The sequence below is a fragment of the Eriocheir sinensis genome, unplaced genomic scaffold (genome assembly GCF_024679095.1).
Source record: "Eriocheir sinensis breed Jianghai 21 unplaced genomic scaffold, ASM2467909v1 Scaffold601, whole genome shotgun sequence".
Classification (NCBI taxonomy): domain Eukaryota; kingdom Metazoa; phylum Arthropoda; class Malacostraca; order Decapoda; family Varunidae; genus Eriocheir; species Eriocheir sinensis.
Window position 1 is genome coordinate 32,844 of NW_026111945.1, and position 21,988 is coordinate 54,831.

The window sequence follows — 21,988 nt, forward strand, 5'->3', positions numbered from 1 at the left end:
AGCTTTGAGACAATAGTTTTAGAAGTGTTGTTTTTGATGGGAAAGGCCTCAGGATACCCAGTTGTGGGATCAAGAATTGTTAGTATATATTGATTACCCTTTTTTGTTATCGGCAATGGACCAACAATGTAAATGACTATTTTTGAAAGGGTTCCGAGGGAGCAGCAATGGGTTGGAGGGGATAGGGGGTAATAGGTTGGTAAGGTTTGCCTGCAACTTGGCAAGTATGACACGAGTTAACATGATTTTTTACTTCTTCCCTAAGTCCTGGCCAATAAAAGTCTGTCAGGATCTTCTCACTTGTTTTCTTGATCCCCAGGTGGCCGGCAAAACTTTCATAAGCAATCTCAAGAACAGGTTGTCTTAGAACAGTTGGCAAGACTATCTGATGGGCTTCGGCCCAAGTAGCTTCATCTGAAACTTTACCTGGTCGAAGCACTCTCATAAGAATCTGATCCTGCTCGTAGAAGGAGGGATAGTGAGTGATTTGGTCTTTGGGAGTGACTCTATTGTAAAACTTTGCCAAGGTGGAGTCTTCCCGCTGAGCCTCTGTAAGTACTTTATTTGTGAATAGCTGATTGACTTCAGCAGAGGAGTGACTGCCTTTAGGGGGTGAAGGTGGTAATTGATCAGCCCCTCTAGACTGTGCAATTGGGATCACACAAACAGGAAATAGAAAAGGTTGTTGTTTTTCCTCAAGGTGCTCGGTGAGGTTTTGAGGTAACAACGTTTCGCTAATCACCAAAGGTGGAAGGACTGAACCTCCGGCTAAGTCATTGGGTAGTAGGAATTCAGAATTGGGAATTGGCAAGGATGAGTCGTCACTGACTCCCACTATCACTTCTCTTTTTATGAGGGGATTATCAAGGTGTACACTCTGGCTAAGGGAATGGAAAAGGGTTGATTAAAATCGTTGATGTACGTACACCTAGTCACCTGTATAACACTGCTCTATATCTGGGACTGCTGACTTCAGTATGATTGATTGAGCAGAGGCAGTGTCTCTTACGATTCTGACCTTATGAACATTATTGGGGTCAAGGTGAACAGTCCCTGTTGATATAAAAGGCTTAAAGGGATCATTAGGTGGAGTGGCTATGAGGGGAACTTGAAGATAAGCCACTGGTTTTGAAAATTGGGCTTTAGTTGCTTTGCATTTGGGATTAGGACAGTTCTTTATGAGGTGGCCCGTTTGTTTGCAAAATGGGCAGAAGAGCGCTGTCTGGGAACCACTACCTACTGGCTTAACCGACCCTGAAACACCTGCTCCTGACTTTACAGTTGATGCAGCCTCAGCTTTTCTCTCTCCCGAGGAGGCAGGACGATTAATCATGGAAAAAATCGTCCGCTAACTGGGCGGCTTCGATTAAGTATGTTTCCTCCTTGTCGGTGATGTGGACCATTATGGAATATGGTAACTTCCTTTTGAACTCTTCCAGTGCTACAATATTAACAAACTCTTCAAAAGTTGTCATAGCAGCTGATCTGAGCCAACGGCGAAGAGCCCGAAGCTTTTCAGAAGCAAACTCCAAATAGGTCTGGTGAGGAGTTTTAGACATCTTGCGGAAAGCTTGTCTATAGCCCTCGGTTTTTATGGAATAGGCTGCCAAAATTCCTTTTTTAACTAGGTCATAATCAGTGTTGTTTTCGAGACCGTTCAAGATAGTTAACGCTTTAGGAGTGTGTTTTGGTTTAAGCAGCCATGTCCAGTCTTCTCTTGGGAGCTCGAGGTGTTCAGCTGAACTTTCGAACTCTGGATCTTTATCAGAGAATTGAGGGAGTAAAGGTAGGTATTTTGTGATCTTTGTTTTATGCTGAGGCTGAATTATAGTTGATTTTAATTGAAACATTTGTAACTCATGCTCTCGCTCTTTTTCTTTTTCTTCTCTTTCTTTTTATTTTTCCTTTTCCTTCCATTGCATTTGTGCATATTCTCTTTCTCTTTCTTTCTCAAGCTTTTCATATTCTAGTTTCATTTGCAGAGATTGCATTTTTACTTTCTCGATCTCCAGCAGAAGGCTCGAGTCTTGAGGTATACTGGAACAGGGGTTTTCTTCCCCAAGATGAGCTAAAATGAGGGTTCTTAATTCCTCTTTTCGAATGTCCGAAGGGAAAGAGATACTAAAGTTCTGAGCGATATATTTTAAATTTTATTGTTACTTTGGCCTCTTTCAGCTCAGCGACCGACGGGTTACCGACAAATTCATCCAAGTTGAGAACGTGCGCCATCATGAATCAAGTTGCTAGTGCAAGAAAGCTTTATGAGCTTGTTAATGCAAGGAAGCTTTAAGAGCTTGATAAGATGTCGAGGAATCAACCTTAAATACTTCCGAGTCCTTACCCAAAGTTAATTCGTGACATAAGTTTCGTTGACTTCGAGTCGAGTTAGGATTAAGTTGAGCTTGAATTGAAGTTAGTAAGATTGACTCGAGTCAAAACGATTGAGGTTAGAGGGACTCGTTTATAGGAGAGTCGAGTGAGTCAATTGACTCGGGATGAGGCGAGTTAAGTGAGATGCCTCGAGGTGAGGGGAGCGACCCCTAAGTGTGTGCTTCTGAAAATATATATATATATATATATATATATATATATATATATATATATATATATATATATATATATATATATATATATATATATATATATATATATATATATATATATATATATATATATATATATATATATATATATATATATATATATATATATATATTTATATATACCAAAACCTCCCTCATTAATAGAAAATGCCAAAACCTTGCTTTTTTTATCTCTTCCCGGGACTTCTGGCATCTAGCCAAAAACATCTCCTCCAACTTCACTTCTTCATCTTTCCCTCCTCTCCTTAGTTCTGACGGCAGCACCGCCGTCTCATCTGTCTCTAAGGCTGAACTCTTCGCTCAAATGTTCTGTAACAACTCCACTCTGGACGATTCTGGGTATATTCCTCCTACTCATCTCCCCTCTGACTCCTTTGTCCCTGTTATTAAAATTCTTATGAATGATGTTTTCTATGCCCTATCTGGCCTCAACTCTCAGAAGGCTTATGGACCTGATGGGATGCCTCCTATTATCCTTAAAAACTGTTCCTCCGTGCTGACACCCTGCCTGGTCAAACTCTTTCGCTTCTGCCTGTCAACACCTACCTTTCCTTCCTTTTTTTTTTTTTTTAAGCATCTTCCCGGTAGGGCCTGATGGTCAGCCCAAGGCTTCTTCCAGGTGGGGCCTGATGGTCGGCCCAGCCCGTTCTGGCGCAGGCGAGTGTTTATAGTGGCGCCATCATGCACTGGCTCATGCTGCCCCCCGGAACTCGTTCTTGATTCGCTTGGACGGCTTCCTCTAGAGTCCGGGTTGATGGGTGGTCTTCAGGACAGCACATGGGTAGGTTTTAACCACTCGGCGCTGACTGAAAAATCCGAGGTGGTAGCGTGGGGATTCGAACCCGCGTCGCCCATCACGCAGTGAATGTGGGCCCAGTACGCTACCAGTTCAGGCACCGCCTACCGAGCTGACTACTTCCTGCTGGAAGTATGCCTTCATACAGCCTGTGCCTAAGAAGGGTGACCGTTCCAATCCCTAAAACTACCGTCCAATAGCTTTACTTTTTTGTCTATCTAAAGCTTTTGAATCAATCCTTAACTGGAAGATTCAAAAGCACCTTTCCACTTTTGACCTTCTATCTGATCGCCAGTATGGGTTCCGCAAGGGACGTTCCACTGGTGATATCCTTGCCTTTCTAATTGACTCTTGGTCATCTTCTCTTAGCCGTTTCGGTGAAACCTTTGCTATTGAGCTGGACATATCAAAAGCCTTTGATAGGGTCTGGCACAAATCTTTGCTTTCCAAACTACCCTCCTACGGTTTCTATCCTTTTCTCAGTAACTTTATCTCCAGTGTCCCTTTTTAACCGTTTTATTTTTGCTGTGGTAGACGTATACGGTCACTGTTCTTCCCCTATACCTATTAACAGAGGTGTCACGCAGGGCTCTGTCTTATCTCACATTCTCTTTTTGGTGTTCATCGATGATCTTCTTTATATATATATATATATATATATATATATATATATATATATATATATATATATATATATATATATATATATATATATATATATATATATATATATATATATATATATATATATATATATATATATATATATATATATATATATATATATATATATATATATATATATATATATATATATATATATATATGTATATATATATATATATATATATATATATATATATATATACATATATATATATTATATATATATATATATATATATATATATATATATATATATATATATATATAATATATATATATGTATATATATATATATATATATATATATATATATATATATATATACATATATATATATTATATATATATATATGTATATATATATATATATATAATATATTTATATATGTCTAAAATATCACACACACACATATATATAATAAAAAACATATATATTCCTTGAGGTCTAACAAAACACACACCACACACAAACACACACACACACCAGGATAATGGTACAATTGGTGTCTATTTAAACACCACACACACAAAAGTATAATGTCAATATATTGATATTATCACACACACAACACAATAACACAACACACACACACTCCACAAGTTCACAGAACAATGTCCTTTCATTCAGTAACAGTCACTAACACACACACACACACACACACACACACACACACACACATATATATAGCATATATATATATATATATATATAAATAAATAAATAAACTGCACCTATATATATATATATATATATATATATATATATATATACAAATAAGTATATATATATATATATATATATATATACTTATTTGTATATATATATATATATATATATATATATATATATATATATATATATATATACTCTATATTATTATATACTATTATAATAATATAGTAGGTAGGAAGACACCTACCGAACGGGCGCAAGCCACTCCCGGTGAGGTATATATGGGAGGTGAGAAGGGAGCTGAAGCCCTCCAAAGACCCTTCCCATGTCCTCACTAACCGTTTCCCTATTGTCTCACCAACACCGGAGAGTAGTTCAGCATGCTCTCTAAAGACAGATCCTCTCTTTATCCACACCACACTACATTCACATAACATATACACCTTTTTCCAAAATTCAAAATTCAAAATGGCTCAATTAAGCAATGCCTCGGAGTCCCCGCCTGGGGGGGGACCACAAATTCCCCCAGGGAGGACTCCCCTTCTGGCTGCCGACCCGAGAGGTGTCTTGATAACTCCTCGAACCTCTTTCTTCTCAATTTCTGCAACATTCGCGGTCTTCGCTCTAATTTTCATTCTGTGGAACATCATCTCTCCTCCTCTAAACCTCACCTTCTCTTCCTTACCGAAACACAGGTTTCTGAGGCTACTGACAGCAATCTCTACTCTGTTCCCTCCTACTATCTCTATCCTAAATTTCAATCCAAAGCTGGATGTTGCGCCTACGTGCGCAACGACATCACTTGCTATCGTGCCCACGACCTTGACTCTTCTGAATTTTCCACCATCTAGTTAAGACTTCACTGTCATTCTATTACTAAATACATCTGTGCTGTTTATCTCTCACCTAACTCTACCAACTATGTAAAATTCTTTGACTATTTGAATTCTAAAGTGGAGCACATCTTGACCCACTCTCCCTTCGCTGAAATCTCCATCCTAGGAGATTTCAATGTTCACCACCAGCTTTGGCTTTCATCCTCTTTCACTGACCAGCCTGGTGAACAAGCCTACAACTTTGCTATCCTCAACGACCTAGAGCAGTTGGTCCAGCACCTGACACGTATTCCTGACCGTCTTGGAGATCGGCCCAACATTCTAGACCTCTTCCTTACCTCAAACCCTTCTGCTTATTCTGTCAAACTGTTCTCTCCGTTGGGCTCCTCCGATCACAATCTTATTTCTGCATCCTGTCCCATCGCTCCTGTACATCCTCTGGACCCACCGAAGAGGCGATGCTTCTGGCATTTTGCTTCAGCTCGGTGGGACGACCTGAGGATGTACTTTTCCGATTTCCCGTGGAATGATTATTGCTTCCAGGATAGAGACCCCTCTGTGTGTGCTCAGCGCATCACAGAGGTGATTGTCTCTGGACTGGAGGCATACATTCCTCGTTCTTTCTCTACTCCTCACGCTAAAAAGCCTTGGTTTAATCACGCTTGTTCTCGTGCTGTCAATGATAGAGAGGTAGCTCACAAAATATACCAGAGCCTTCAAACTAATGCTAATTATGAACTTTACATTTCTGCCCGAAATCGTGCCAAATCTATTCTCCGACTAACCAAAAATTCTTTCATTAATAGAAAATGTCAAAACCTTGCTTTCTCTAACTCTTCCCGTGACTTCTGGCATCTAGCCAAAAACATCTCCTCCAACTTCACTTCTTCATCTTTCCCTCCTCTCCTCAGTCCTGACGGCAACACTGCCGTCTCATCTATCTCTAAGGCTGAACTCTTCTCTCAAACTTTTTCTAAAAACTCCACTCTGGACGATTCTGGGCATATTCCTCCTACTCATCCCCCCTCTGACTCCTTTATGCCTGTTATAAAGATTCTTCAAAATGATGTTTTCTATGCCCTCTCTGGCCTCAATCCTCAGAAGGCTTATGGACCTGATGGAGTGCCTCCTATTGTCCTTAAAAACTGTGCCTCCGTGCTGTCACCCTGCCTGGTCAAACTCTTTCGCCTCTGCCTGTCAACATCTACCTTTCCTTCTTGCTGGAAGTATGCCTTCACACAGCCTGTACCTAAGAAGGGTGACCGCTCCAATCCCTCAAACTACCGTCCTATTCCTTTACTTTCTTGTCTATCTAAAGCTTTTGAATCAATCCTTAACCGTAAGATTCAAAAGCACCTTTCCACTTCTGACCTTCTATCTGATCGCCAGTATGGGTTCCGCAAGGGGCGTTCTACTGGTGATCTCCTAGCCTTAACTGACTCTTGGTCATCCTCGCTTCGCCGTTTCGGTGAACCTTTTGCTATTGCGCTGGACATATCAAAAGCTTTTGATAGGGTCTGGCACAAATCTTGCTTTCTAAACTACCCTCCTACGGTTTCTATCCTTCTCTCTGTACCTTTCTCTCCAGTTTCCTTTTTGACCGATCTTTTTCTGCATTGGTAGACGGTCACTGTTCTTCACCTTAATCTATTAACAGTGGTGTCACAAAGGGTTCTGTCCTATCTCCCACTCTTTTCTGTTGTTCATTGATGATCTTCTTTCCAAAACGAACTGTCCTATCCATTCCTACGCCGATGATTCCACTCTGCATTATTCAACTTCTTTTAATAGAAGACCCACCCTTCAGGAACTTAACGACTCAAGGCTGGAGGCTGCAGAACGCTTAGCCTCAGACCTTACAATTATTTCCGATTGGGGCAAGAAGAACCTGGTGTCCTTCAACGCCTCTAAAACACAGTTTCTCCACCTATCCGCTCGACACAATCTTCCAAACAACTATCCCATATTCTTTGACAACACCCAGCTATCACCTTCCTCAACACTAAACATCCTCGGTCTATCCTTAACTCAAAATCTCAACTGGAAACTTCATATCTCATCTCTTACTAAATCAGCTTCCTCGAGGCTGGGCGTTCTGTACCGTCTCCGCCAGTTCTTCTCCCCTGCACAGTTGCTGTCCATATACAGGGGCCTTGTCCGCCCTCGTATGGAGTATGCATCTCATGTGTGGGGGGCTCCACTCACACAGCTCTTCTGGACAGAGTGGAGGCAAAGGCTCTTCGTCTCATCAGCTCTCCTCCTCATACTGATAGTCTTCTACCTCTTAAATTCCGCCGCAATGTTGCCTCTCTTTCTATCTTCTATCGATATTTCCACGCTGACTGCTCTTCTGAACTTGCTAACTGCATGCCTCCCCCCCTCCCTCCGACTTTCTACTCATGCTCATCCCTATACTGTCCAAACCCCTTATGCAAGAGTTAACCAGCATCTTCACTCTTTCATCCCTCACGCTGGTAAACTCTGGAACAATCTTCCTTCATCTGTATTTCCTCCTGCCTACGACTTGAACTCTTTCAAGAGGAGGGTATCAGGACACCTCTCCTCCCGAAACTGACTTATCTTTCGGCCACCTCTTTGGATTCTTTTGAGGAGCAGCGAGTAGCGGGCTTTTTTTTGATTAATGTTTACTTTTTTGTGCCCTTGAGCTGTCTCCTTTGCTGTAAAAAAAAAAAAAAAAAAAATCCATATTATTATATGCACATTCAGGAATACAGATCATATGCAGAACAAGTGTTTTACTTTACATTGCTCAGGATAGGGCTATAACTGGAGGAGAGCATATAGAGGGCAGGGGTAGAAGTGTGAAAAAGAGGGGCGGAAGCGGGGGGGTCCTCCATAAGAGATCCAGCGTAGGGCCTCAGAAAAGCTAGGACCGCTGTGGTGTCATGAGACAGCCGCTATAATAAGACATCCCATCCTGAACTGCGCATGCGCTGGCTTTGTTTACAAACATAGGGTGGATGAGCTATGACACGGTACCATGTCTTTTGTTGACTGCCTATCATGAAACGTCCCACCTAAGTTTATTCTTTATCTTTTTTAAAGTGATAAATTAGATGACCTACAACTTTTGTAAGTCAGTAAATGTGATAAATGAGGTAACCTACATCCCTTGTATGTCAGTAAATGTGATAAATGAGGTAACCTACACCCCTTGTATGTCAGTAAATGTGATAAATGAGGTAACCTACATCCCTTGTATGTCAGTAAATGTGATGAATGAGGTAACCTACACCCTTTGTATGTCAGTAAATGTGATGAATGAGGTAACCTACACCCTTTGTATGTCAGTAAATGTGATGAATGAGGTAACCTACACCCTTTGTATGTCAGTAAATGTGATGAATGAGGTAACCTACACCCCTTGTATGTCAGTAAATGTGATAAATGAGGTAACCTACACCCCTTGTATGTCAGTAAATGTTATGAATGAGGTAACCTACACCCTTTGTATGTCAGTAAATGTGATGAATGAGGTAACCTACACCCTTTGTATGTCAGTAAATGTGATGAATGAGGTAACCTACACCCCTTGTATGTCAGTAAATGTGATAAATGAGGTAACCTACACCCCTTGTATGTCAGTAAATGTTATGAATGAGGTAACCTACACCCCTTGTATGTCAGTAAATGTTATGAATGAGGTAACCTACACCCCTTATATGTCAAAAAAAGCTGCCATGGTGTCTTGCCGCCATCTTGCCTGGGACAAACGACGATATCAACACTCTGTGTTTGTAAACATTGGGCTCTGGGCATGCGCAGATCAGGATGGGATGTCTTATTATAGCCGGACGTCAAAAGTATATGTATATATATATATATATATATATATATATATATATATATATATATATATATATATATATATATATATATATATATATATATATATATATATATATATATATATATATATATATATATATATATATATATATATATATATATATATATATATATATATATATATATATATATATATATATATATATATATATATATATATATATATATATCTATATATATATGACTAGGAGTAGGTAGGAAGAAACCTACCGAACGGGCGTGAGCTACTCCCGGTGAGGATATATGGGAAGCGAGGAGGGTGCTGAAGCCCTCCAAAGACCCTTCCCATGTCCTCACTAACCGTTTCCCTTTTGTCTCATCAACACCAGAGAGCAGTTCAGCATGCTCTCTAAAGACAGTTCCTCTCTCTTTCTACACCACACTACATTCACACAACACACACACCTTTTCCCAAAATTCAAAATTCAAAATGGCTAACGAAAACACCGCCTCGGAGTCCCCGCCTGGGGGGGGACCATAAATTCCCAAAGGGAGGACTCCCCTTCTGGCTGCCGACTTGAGAGGTGTCCTGATAACTCCTCGAATCTCCTACTTATCAATTTCTGCAACATTCGCGGTCTCCGTTCTAATTTTCATTCTGTGGAACACCATCTCTCCTCCTCTAAACCTCACCTTCTCTTCCTCACCGAAACACAGGTTTCTGAGTCTACTGACAGCAACCTCTACTCTGTTCCCTCCTACTATTTCTATCCTGAATTTCAATCCAAAGCTGGATGTTGCGCCTACGTGCGTAACGACATCACTTGCTCTCGTGCCCACAACCTTGACTCTTCTGAATTTTCCACCATCTGGCTAAGACTTCATTGTCATTCTATTACTAAATACATCTGTACTGTTTATCTCTCACCTAACTCTACTAACTATGTAAGACTCTTTGACTATTTGAACTCTAAAGTGGAGCACATCTTGACTCACTCTCCCTTCGCTGAACTCTCCATCTTGGGAGATTTCAATGTTCACCACCAGCTTTGGCTTTCATCCTCTTTCACTGACCAGCCTGGTGAACAAGCCTACAACTTTGCTCTCCTCAACGACCTAGAGCAGTTGGTTAAGCACCCTACTCGTATTCCCGACCGTCTTGGAGACAGGCCCAACATTCTAGACCTCTTCCTTACCTCTAATCCTTCTGCTTACTCTGTCAAACTGTTCTCTTCATTGGGCTCCTCCGATCATAACCTTATTTTTGTATCCTGTCCTATCGCTCCTGTACATCCTCTGGACCCACCGAAGAGGCGATGCTTCTGGCATTTTGCTTCAGCTCGGTGGGACGACCTGAGGATGTACTTTTCCGATTTCCCGTGGAATGATTACTGCTTCCAGGAGAGAGACCCCTCTGTGTGTGCTCAGCGCATCACAGAGGTGATTGTCTCTGGAATGGAGGCATACATTCCACGTACTTTCTCTACTCCTCATGCTAAAAAGCCTTGGTTTAATCACGCTTGTTCTCGTGCTATTAAAGATAGAGAGGCAGCTCACAAAAGGTTCCAGAGCCTTCGAACTCCCACTAACTTTGATCTATACATTTCAGCCCGGAATCGTGCCAAATCTATTCTACGACTTAACAAAACTTCTTTTATAAATAGAAAATGTCAACACCTTGCTACTTCTAATTCTTCCCGTGACTTCTGGCATCTAGCCAAAAATATCTCCTCCAATTTCACTTCTTCCTCTTTCCCTCCTCTCCTTAACCCTGACGGCAGCACAGCCGTCTCATCTGTCTCTAAGGCTGAACTCTTCGCTTAAACTTTCTGTAAGAACTCCACCTTGGACGATTCTGGGCATATTCCTCCTACTCATCCCCCCTCTGACTCCTTTATGCCTGTTATTAAGATTCTTCCTAATGATGTTTTCTATGTCCTCTCTGGCCTCATCTCTCAGAAGACTTATGGACCTGATGGAGTGCCTCCTATTGTCCTTAAAAACTGTGCTTCTGTGCTGACACCCTGCCTGGTCAAACTCTTTCGTCTCTGCCTATCAACATGTACCTTTCCTTCCTGCTGGAAGTATACCTTTATACAGCCTGTGCCTAAGAAGGGTGACCGTTCCAATCCCTCAAACTGCCGCCCTTTAGCTTTACTTTCCTGTCTATCTAAAGCTTTTGAATCAATCCTTAACCGAAAGATTCAAAAGCACCTTTCCACTTCTATTCTTCTATCTGATCGCCAGTATGGGTTCCTCAAGGGGCGTTCTACTGGCGATCTTCTTGCTCTCTTAACTGACTCTTGGTCATCCTCTCTTAGCCGTTTCGGTGAAACTTTCTCTGTTGCGCTAAACATATCGAAAGCCTTCGATAGAGTCTGTCACCAGTCTTTGCTTTCTAAACTGCCGATTTCGGATTCTATCCCTCTCTCTGTTCCTTTATCTCCAGCTTCCTTTCCGGCTGTTCTATCTCTGCGGTGGTAGACGGTCACTGCTCTTCCCCTAAACCTATCAACAGTGGCGTTCCACAGGGCTCTGTCCTATCACCCATTCTCTTCCTGTTATTCGTCAGTGATCTTCCTTCCATAACAAACAAACAAAATAGTAAGGTCTGAGGCTAAGCGTTCTGCAGCCTCCAGCCTTGAGTCGTTAAGTTCCTGAAGGGTGGGTCTTCTATTAAAAGAAGTTGAATAATGCAGAGTGGAATCATTGGCGTAGGAATGGATAGGACAGTTCGTTTTGGAAAGAAAGAAGATCATCAATGAACAACAGAAAAAGAGTGGGAGATAGGACAGAACCCTGTGTGACACCAATGTTAATAGATTTATGGGAAGAACAGTGACCGTCTACCACGGCAGAAATAGAACGGTCAGAAAGGAAACTGGAGATAAAGGTACAGAGAGAAGGATAGAAACCGTAGGAGGGTAGTTTAGAAAGCAAAGATTTGTGCCAGACCCTATCAAAAGCTTTTGATATGTCCAGCGCAATAGCAAAAGTTTCACCGAAACGGCTAAGAGAGGATGACCAAGAGTCAGTTAAGAAGGCTAGGAGATCACCAGTAGAAGGCCCCTTGCGGAATCCATACTGGCGATCAGATAGAAGGTCAGAAGTGGAAAGGTGCTTTTGACTCTTCCGGTTAAGGATTGATTCAAAAGCTTTAGATAGACAAGAAAGTAAAACTATAGGACGGTAGTTTGAGGGATTGGAGCGGTCACCCTTCTTAGGTACAGGCTGTATGAAGGCATACTTCCAGCAAGAAGGAAAGGTAGATGTTGACAGGCAGAGGCGAAAGAGTTTGACCAGGCAGGGTGACAGCACGGAGGCACAGTTTTTAAGGACAATAGGAGGCACTCCAAGTCCATAAGCCTTCTGAGGATTGAGGCCAGAGAGGGCATAGAAAACATCATTTTGAAGAATCTTTATAACAGGCATAAAGGAGTCAGAAGGGGGATGAGTAGGAGGAATATGCCCAGAATCGTCCAGAGTGGAGTTTTTAGAAAAAGTTTGAGAGAAGAGTTCAGCCTTAGGAGCTGCCTCGTACAGGCCTACCGGCCTCTTGCAGACTCCTGCGTTCTTATGTTCTTATGTTTATGTTCTTAGAGATAGATGAGACGGCAGTGATGCCGTCAGGACTGAGGAGTGGAGGGAAAGATGAAGAAGTGAAGTTGGAGGAGATGTTTTTGGCTAGATGCCAGAAGTCACGGGAAGAGTTAGAGTAAGCAAGGTTTTGGCATTTTCTATTAATGAAAGAATTTTTGGTTAGTCGGAGAATAGATTTGGCACGATTTCGGGCAGAAATGTAAAGTTCATAATTAGCATTAGTTTGAAGGCTCTGGTACCTTTTGTGAGCTACCTCTCTATCATTGACAGCACGAGAACAAACGTGATTAAACCAAGGCTTTTTAGCGTGAGGAGTAGAGAAAGAACGAGGAATGTATGCCTCCATTCCAGAGACAATCACCTCTGTGATGCGCTGAGCACACACAGAGGGGTCTCTATCCTGGAAGCAATAATCGGTCAAAGCTAGAAAAAAATATAGAAATGATAGTAATGGTGGTGGTAGTAGTAGTAGTAGTAGTCAAAGTAATGGTAGTAGATGCGATGCCCGAGTGGTTAGCGTGCGGGCATGGTGAGCTCGGGGACCTAGATTCGAGACCCACCGCTACACGCTGACGCCTTTCAATCATCGCCGAGGGGCGGATGAGTATCCATATGCTGTCCAGATGTTTAGTCAACCCAAACTTCAGCGACTTTGGTCATGAGGAGCACGGGGGGAGGGGGGGGGGCAGCATGGGCCTGGCAGGAGTCATCTATCGAGGCAGTCAATATGAAGAAAATTCGCCTGCGCCATTAACGGGTTGGGGTCGTCCACGAGACCCAAGAAATGGCGTTACAGGCAGCACCAAAGTAGTAGTGGTAGGAATGGCAGCAGCAGTAACAGTAATGATGGTTGGAGCAGCAGCCGGAGAGATGAGTGGGAAGGTGAGGAATAGAATGGAGATGAATATAACAAGAAGAACAGTACCAGCAATACTGATAAGAGCGATAGGCAGAGGGAAGGAAATTCAAATGTTGCAAGTCAAGGTAACTCAAGACATCTTACGGCTAACAGGAGTCAGTAAACATGGAACAGGAAGAAACGTAGGAGAAAGAAAAATGAAAGTGCAAGGGAAAAGAGTGACAGTTGACGACAGACTAAGACACGTCCTTGAGAGAACTGATACATGACCAGACATAGGCACAACACGGCTTCGGAATATGAAGAGAAGCAGCCACAGCGCTCACTGGGACACACGAAGTAACAGCGCACTACACAACCCTTTGCTATTGCTCTGGACATATCAAAAGCTTTTGATAGGGTCTGGCACAAATCTTTGCTTTCCAAACTACCCTCCTACGGTTTCTATCCTTCTCTCTGTACCTTTATCTCCAGTTTCCTTTCTGACCGTTCTATTTCTGCCGTGGTAGACGGTCACTGTTCTTGTCCCACAGGGTTCTGTCCTATCTCCCACTCTTTTTCTGTTGTTCATTGATGATCTTTCCAAAACGAACTGTCCTATCCATTCCTACGCCGATGATTCCACTCTGCATTACTCAACTTCTTTTAATAGAAGACCCACCCTACAGGAACTTAACGACTCAAGGCTGGAAGCTGCAGAACGCTTAGCCTCAGACCTTACTATTATTTCCGATTGGGGCAAGAAGAACCTGGTGTCCTTCAACGCCTCAAAAACACAGTTTCTCCACCTATCCACTCGACACAATCTTCCAAACAACTATCCCCTATTCCTTGACAACACCCAGCTATCACCTTCCTCAACACTAAACATCCTCGGTCTATCCTTAACTCAAAATCTCAACTGGAAACTTCATATCTCATCTCTTACTAAATCAGCTTCCTCGAGGCTGGGCGTTCTGTACCGTCTCCGCCAGTTCTTCTCCCCTGCACAGTTGCTGTCCATATACAGGGGCCTTGTCCGCCCTCGTATAAAGTATGCATCTCATGTGTGGGGGGGCTCCACTCACACAGCTCTTCTGGACAGAGTGGAGGCTAAGGCTCTTCGTCTCATCAGCTCTCCTCCTCATACTGTTAGTCTTCTACCTCTTAAATTCCGCCGCAATGTTGCCTCTCTTTCTATCTTCTATCGATATTTCCATGCTGACTGCTATTCTGAACTTGCTAACTGCATGCCTCCCCCCCTACCGCGGCCCCGCTGCACTCGACTTTCTACTCATGCTCATCCCTATACTGTCCAAACCCCTTATGCAAGAGTGAACCAGCATCTTCACTCTTTCATCCCTCACGCTGGTAAACTCTGGAACAATCTTCCTTCATCTGTATTTCCTCCTGCCTACGACTTGAACTCTTTCATGAGGAGGGTATCAGGACACCTCTCCTCCCGTATTTGATCTTACTTTCGGCCACCTCTTTTGTTTCTTTTTTAGGAGCAGCGAGTAGCGGGCTTTTTTTTTATTATTGTTTTCTTTTTTTGTGTGCCCTTGAGCTGCCTCCTTTGTTGCAAAAAAAAAAAAAAAAAGGAAAAAATGAATTAATATACTAAATAAGTTGCTTTACTGTAAGATAGTCCCAATAACAGTATTAAAAAGTTATCGTAAAAGAAGGAACACATAATGAATACTCCGACACAGGGAAAGTATATACTGGGTCTGACTTTGGGAAGAGATGGAGCTGGGAAACACATGAATGAGTCAGTAGGAAAGGAAGAAGAGAGAACTGATGGAATGATGTAGGCTCAAAAGCCTTCCTGACGCCTCACTCCTGCCTGCCGTCCCGGCGTCCCTTCTTAGTGAAACGACGCCACCTTCTTCTTGTTTTGCCGGTACCGCTTCCTCTTCCTGGCCTTCTCCTTGGGCGAGTTGTTGTCTATTGCGATCGTCTTATATGTGAAGGGAAATAGGAGGTGCCACATGTAGGCCGTCGAGCCTACTTCAGTCTCCTTGTTTCTTTTCTGTTTATTTTTGTGAAACGATTTTGATTTAGATTTCGGTGTTGAAAAGGACCCTGCAGAGGAGGAGGAGGAGGAGGAGGAGGAGGAGTGGTAGGAGGAGGACGCGTACGAGGAGGAGGAAGCCGAAGAAGAAGAAGAGGCCTAGTAGGAAGGCTTCCTCCCCGGAGCCTTGGCCTGACTGGCCGTGCTCCTTATCCGTGCGTCGTATCGGGCCCGTGAGTCGGGGTCGGAGAGTGTCTCCATCACCTGCTGCAGCTGCTGGAATTTTGTCTTGGCGTTCGGGTCATTCGGGTTCTTGTCAGGGTGAATTTTGAGGGCGAGGCGGTGGTAGGCTTTCTTGATCTCCTGCAGGGTGGCCTCGGGCTTCACGCCCAGGAGCTCGTAGTGGGTTTTGTTTGCCATTGGTCCAGGTAGTGGATACACGCGTATAGGCGTTCCATTCAACACGTCACCTCGGTGTCGGACACGCCGTTTTGGGTAGCTCGGAGTTGACATTGCATGGTCCCGAGTCTAGAGCTGAATGGCATACCTTTAAGGGCGCAAATCACTGCGATGCTAAGCCTTAGCATCGCAGTGATTTGCGCCCTGTAGTCACTTTACACCAAACTAACCAAGAAGCCCCACCCATTGTTACCTTAGGGGAGGGGGGAGGGGGGCCTCTAGGCTAAGCCTGCGCAAGATAACTATAGGGAGAAAAAAAGCTCCGAAGTGTGCGAAGCTGTCGTCATGACCACTATGTACAGGAGGGAGCACAGGGATACATGCAGACCACAGGAGGCCAGTCGGCGTACACACGGCGCCTCCTGGGAATGGTTGATTCACCGAGCTCCCTTCCCTGCCATAAATGTGTCTAACCTCTACTGGAATCTTTCAGTGGTGTCTGCCCCTTGTGTTCCATTCACCTACCACCACCTGGTCGTGAAGTAGTTCTTTGCCATTTCCTTCCTCAACCTAAATTCATCTAATCTGTATCAGTTGTTGTTTGTTCTTTTCTCTGTGTATTTTTTTATATAAGTGTTTCATCAGGAACTCCCTTGCCAATCCCTTTAACCTATTCAGAAACCCCATTTGCATCTCCTCGAAGTCTACGCCTTTGAAAAGAGTGTAAGTTAAGGTTTTCAATTGTTCTCTGGCTGTAAAATATAAATCCTTGGAGCAGTTTAATCATTCATTCATTCGACTACTGATTCGAGGGAATCTATATGCACTATGTAATGGAGGCACAATGGGAAAAAAAGGATGACCCAGGTGGGACCTAATCAACAATAGGTGGAGTTGAAGCACACCCTACAGTGCGCGTGGCGGCGGTGCTTATCTCCGTCCCGTTGGTCCTCTGAACCTGTGGTGGATAAGAATCCATTACCCCGACACGGGCCAGTGTAACATCCGGGTTTCCACATCCTGCCTTCCCGAGCTTTCCCCAGATATTCATTCATCGACCATCCCGAAGAGGAGGATGAACAGCTGGGTGGGCTGCGCTCCGACTGCCAAGGCCGGGACTCGAACCCTGGGCCCGTACTTATAAAAAGTATGTTTCGCTTATGTGAGACATAAATCAAGAAAATGGCGGACACCGAGACATAAGGGAAGCATAACCCTTATGTTTCAACTAAGCGGAACATAAACTGACTCGCCAGCTACGCGCGGGGTGGAGGTAACATTGCAATCCTTATGTCGACATAAGCGAGGCATAACAGTCAAGATGGCAGAGGTAGTGGGTGCGCGTCCGCGGCAGCTGAGGACTTTTCGGGCACGAAGAGACGTCCCTGATGAACTTCCGGACCCGGAATTGATCAAGAGGTACCGCCTGGACCGTGCAGGGATACTCTTCGTGGCTGATTTGGTGCGTGAGGCCTTGACTGCTCCTACAAACAGGAACCAAGCCCTCTCCCCTGAGATGAAGGTCCTCGTAACACTGAGGTATCTTGCTACGGGCAAAATGCAGCAGTGTAGCAGCGACGACTTGGGGCCTTCACAACAGACCGTCAGCAGGGTCACCCGGGAGACTGTGTACGCCCTTGCACAGCCTCATATAGTGAGACGCTTCATCAAGTTCCCCCTCACTGTGCAAGAAACTCAGGTGAAGCGGAGTGAGTTTGAGGAAATTGCGGGATTTCCTGGTGTGGTAGGGGCAGTAGACGGAACACATGTGAGGATTGCTGCACCCAAGGAATTTGAGGCAGAGTATATAAACAGGAAAGGGCACCACTCTATAAATGTGCAAATCGTATGTGACACACACGTGAGAATTTTACACCAAACAGCAAACTGGCCCAGGTCTGTCCATGACGCACGTATCTTGCGTGAAAGTGCTCTGTACACAGGGTTCAAGAGGGGTATGGTCCCTGCAGTATGCCACTTATTGGGAGACAGTGCCTACCCCTCCAAGAAGTGGCTCCTGACACCCTATGTACGACCTCAGCCGGGCCCACAGTCCGCCTATAATAGGTAAGTTTTTGTGCACACACACACACACACACACCGACATTCGTGTTGTAATTAATGTCTACTATGGCAAAGTGGTCCCTGCAGCCTCATCAGTTCTACCCGCGCTGGGCTAGGTTGCCAGTCTTATTCATTCTGTGCTGCAGTGTTACCACGGTGTTACACTCACACTCCTCAACTCTACCAAGCTTAATAACCTAACCTTACCTATCCTAACCTAATCAAACCTAACCTAATTTAACCTAACATAATCTAAACTATCCTAACCTAACCCATCGTAACCTAACCTAATCTAACATAACATAACCTATACTAACATAACGTAGCCTAGTCTAACTTAATATAACCTAACCAAACTTAGCGCAGCCTGGCACTCCTACGGAGTCGAGGTTGTGGTAACACCAGCAGAAAATGCATTACTGGCAACATAGCCCAGCGCATGTAGAGGAGCTGAGACAATAGGGACCACTTTGTGATAGGATTGCCGTAATATTTTTCATCATTGCTTATCATTTCAGGCTTAGGCCATGTAAACTACACTAATGTAGGAAAATTAGCTAAGTTGGGTAACAGTATTATGATTAGCTAACAGTGCTCTTATACATTCATCCTTTTTCCAATCATGGCTGTGTTTTACTTCTTAAAACCCCTTGTATGTTCATTAGAAAAATCTAGCATAACAACCCTTAACTGCAGGATTATAAATCTTACAGAAACAATATTGTTGTCCCATGACGTTGCATTGCTAATTTGAAACTTGACAAGGTATTGTCTAGAAAAGGTTGCTGCCATTTTAGGTTGTTACAGTTAGGCTTGATCTTTTTGTAATTTCAGTATTGCTAGTACATACTAGTCTATGAGGGGGAAAATGTAATATAGGTAGGGTTAATGAACTTAGTGTGAAACATGACATTCTTAAAGGAAAGTTTGATAAATCTTAAGAATAGCGGCTCCATTCCCTCCACCACCCCAGCCCCTACCCCCAAGACAAGCCTGGTGACCTGTGGGAAGCTGAGTTTAGGGAAAGCCCAAATCTCTTAAAATTTGGACCCCACAATTTACCCAGAAAAATCCCCAAATTAGGGAAAATTCCCTTGTCGAAAGTAATTAAAGTCCCTAACGCATGCTCTTGTAATCTATTCCAATATAACTTGGCAGCCGCTGCAGCCGGTCTGTTGACGAGTGTCGGGCGTGTCATTGGAAAGCATAGTGACCCCCTCCCAATCCGTCCCGCGTCGCATAATTTTTGACGGGCCACACTGCATGTCGAGTATATTTAAACTACCCCAACCGAACCTTACGACCTAACAGCTAACTACCCCTCTCGACTCCCCTGGACCCCCTCCTTCTTAAATTATCCCAACCGAACTTACAACCTAACAACAAAAATATAGAATGCCCTCAGAAATACTTACAAAATTAAGAGGAAGTAGATGCAGCATGCGTCTCCTGTGGGTGGTTACAGGGTTATATAGTGCAGCTGCCTCTTGAAGGAAGACATGCAAGCGTTTGTTAGGGTCATTAATGGCCATAAGAAACATGCACCTTGCGAGGTACCCCACAAAGTGCTTCTTCCTCCTGCCAAAGAGGGCACTTTTCTCTTTGCTTCCTCCACAACCGCTCGATATTGTTTGTGGCGAACACACAAGTCAAGCAAGTCTCTTGCTTTCCCGGAGTACCGCAAGCAGAAGTCAATGAGGCCATAATCGCAGTCGGTACACCTTTCCAATGCCATGACACAGACAGAAGTGATGGAGGTGAGGAATTTAAGGTATCCAAGCTGCAGGTGAGGAAACCCGAATATCCCTAAACGTGAAAAAATCCCTAAATCTGGGGCAATGCTCTTCAATGAGAACCCAAGCAGATTATGTTATGGCTTAGATTTCAACTTCATTTTCAATGTAATAAATTTGGGCAAGAGTGTCATGCCTTGTCTGAAGGCAGAAAGACGCGTAATAAATTACAAATACATTTTTTCGTGTATAATTCGTTCTTCCCTTGTCCTCCCCCTCCTAACCCTACAAGTGTGAAAAGCTGCAGAATTTGTACGTGACAGTAGGTCACAGTACCTGCACGCACACAAACAAACATATGGATTCCACCAGCCTCCTGCAAGCCAGTCTCATCGCCCATCGACTTGGAAAAAATCGTGAGGCCCGCGTGGAGAAATACACCCCTTGTGACAAACACGGCTGACCACTTGTCAAAATCCCGTCGTATGTGCTAGTAACGTTGTAATTACCACCGCTATTCTTAAGATTATCCGAAAGTTGTTTTTAAGTTCAGTTGCAAAAGCAATTTTTACAGTATCACTACATTGTCATTAACTAAAAATTTCAGAGCACACAAAAGGACAAGGAGCACAGTGGAGAGGGGGATTGGCCAGTGGAAGCGGAGATTTCATGTGCTCCATGGTGAAATCAGAGTCAGCCCTCCTGCATATGTGTGTAGAATAATACAGGTATGTAGACAATCAAGTGATGCTCACATCTCAATACTGTATCGTCCACTACACAACAATAATTTTTATTACTTGTTAATATTAACTCTGTCTGTAGGTGTGTGCTATTTTGCACAACATCTGCAAAGACAGACGCCTCCCTGTACCCGAGGAAGGAGAGGACGAGGGTGATGGTGCAGTTTTCCATGAGGACCCACCTGTCCCACTACCACCTGTACCTGGACGAGTTCGGGAAGGTCTGCTCTACAGGGATGAGTTTGTCAACCTTCACTTCATGTAAGTTACAAATATCAAAATTAAATGTTTTGTGTATCAGCCTGTATCTTTCCATGCTGCTCAGTATTTAATTTTAAATTTTCATTTAAAGAATCTTACTATTGCAATGTTTCAATTTTTGTTGCAGTGACAGACCTCAACCTCAGCCTCGTGCAGCTGTGTGATGCTTCCCGACCCATCAACAGGTTAATTCCACCTACTTCCAAGTATGTGTGTTTTGTAATACAATTGTGTGTGGATTTGATATATATATATATATATATATATATATATATATATATATATATATATATATATATATATATATATATATATATATATATATACTAATAAATGCAGAAGCTATACTCAGTATTCAAATAAATTTATTACAGTATTTGGTAAGAAATTTTCACCAGTATGTATGGTTTAAAACAGCCAATATACTCATGATTGCCTTTACTTTTTTTCTAATATTAAGCAATAAATGATTTCCTTTTTAACAATAAATAAATAAATAAATTCCTTTATAATAAATAACTATGTAGGAAAACTACATAATGGAGATCCTAAGGAAAAATATATTACAGGAAAGCTAATGTAGAAGAGAGTACCGGCAGGGTAGAAAGGGTGGAGTGTGTTTGAGAGAAGAGGCAGGGTGAGGTGTGTGAAGGAGAGTAGAGGCAGGGTGGAGTGTGTGAAGGAAAGTAGAGGCAGGGTGGAGTGTGTGAAGTAGAGGCAGGGTGGAGTGTGTGAAGGAAAGTAGAGCCAGGGTGGAGTGTGTGAAGGAGAGTAGAGGCAGGGTGGAGTGTGTGAAGGAGAGAAGAGGCAGAGTGGAGTGTGTGAAGGAGAGTAGAGGCATGGTGGAGTATGTGAAGGAGAGAAGAGGCTGGGTGGAGTGTGTGAGTAGAAACAGGATGGATTTTGCAAAAGAGAGGAGAGACAGGGTAGAGTGTGTGGGGTAGTAGCGGCA

At 43.1% G+C, this 21,988-nt stretch overlaps 1 long non-coding RNA gene across 1 annotated transcript; it reads left to right on the plus strand.

Annotated features, from left to right (window-relative positions):
• The first annotated feature begins 18,206 nt into the window (after positions 1–18,206).
• LOC126993330 (uncharacterized) lies at positions 18,207–21,232 on the plus strand. The gene is made up of 4 exons (XR_007747626.1): positions 18,207–18,302; positions 20,640–20,760; positions 20,858–21,036; positions 21,164–21,232. It is a non-coding gene; the product is annotated as an uncharacterized LOC126993330 (long non-coding RNA).
• Positions 21,233–21,988: the final 756 nt, after the last annotated feature.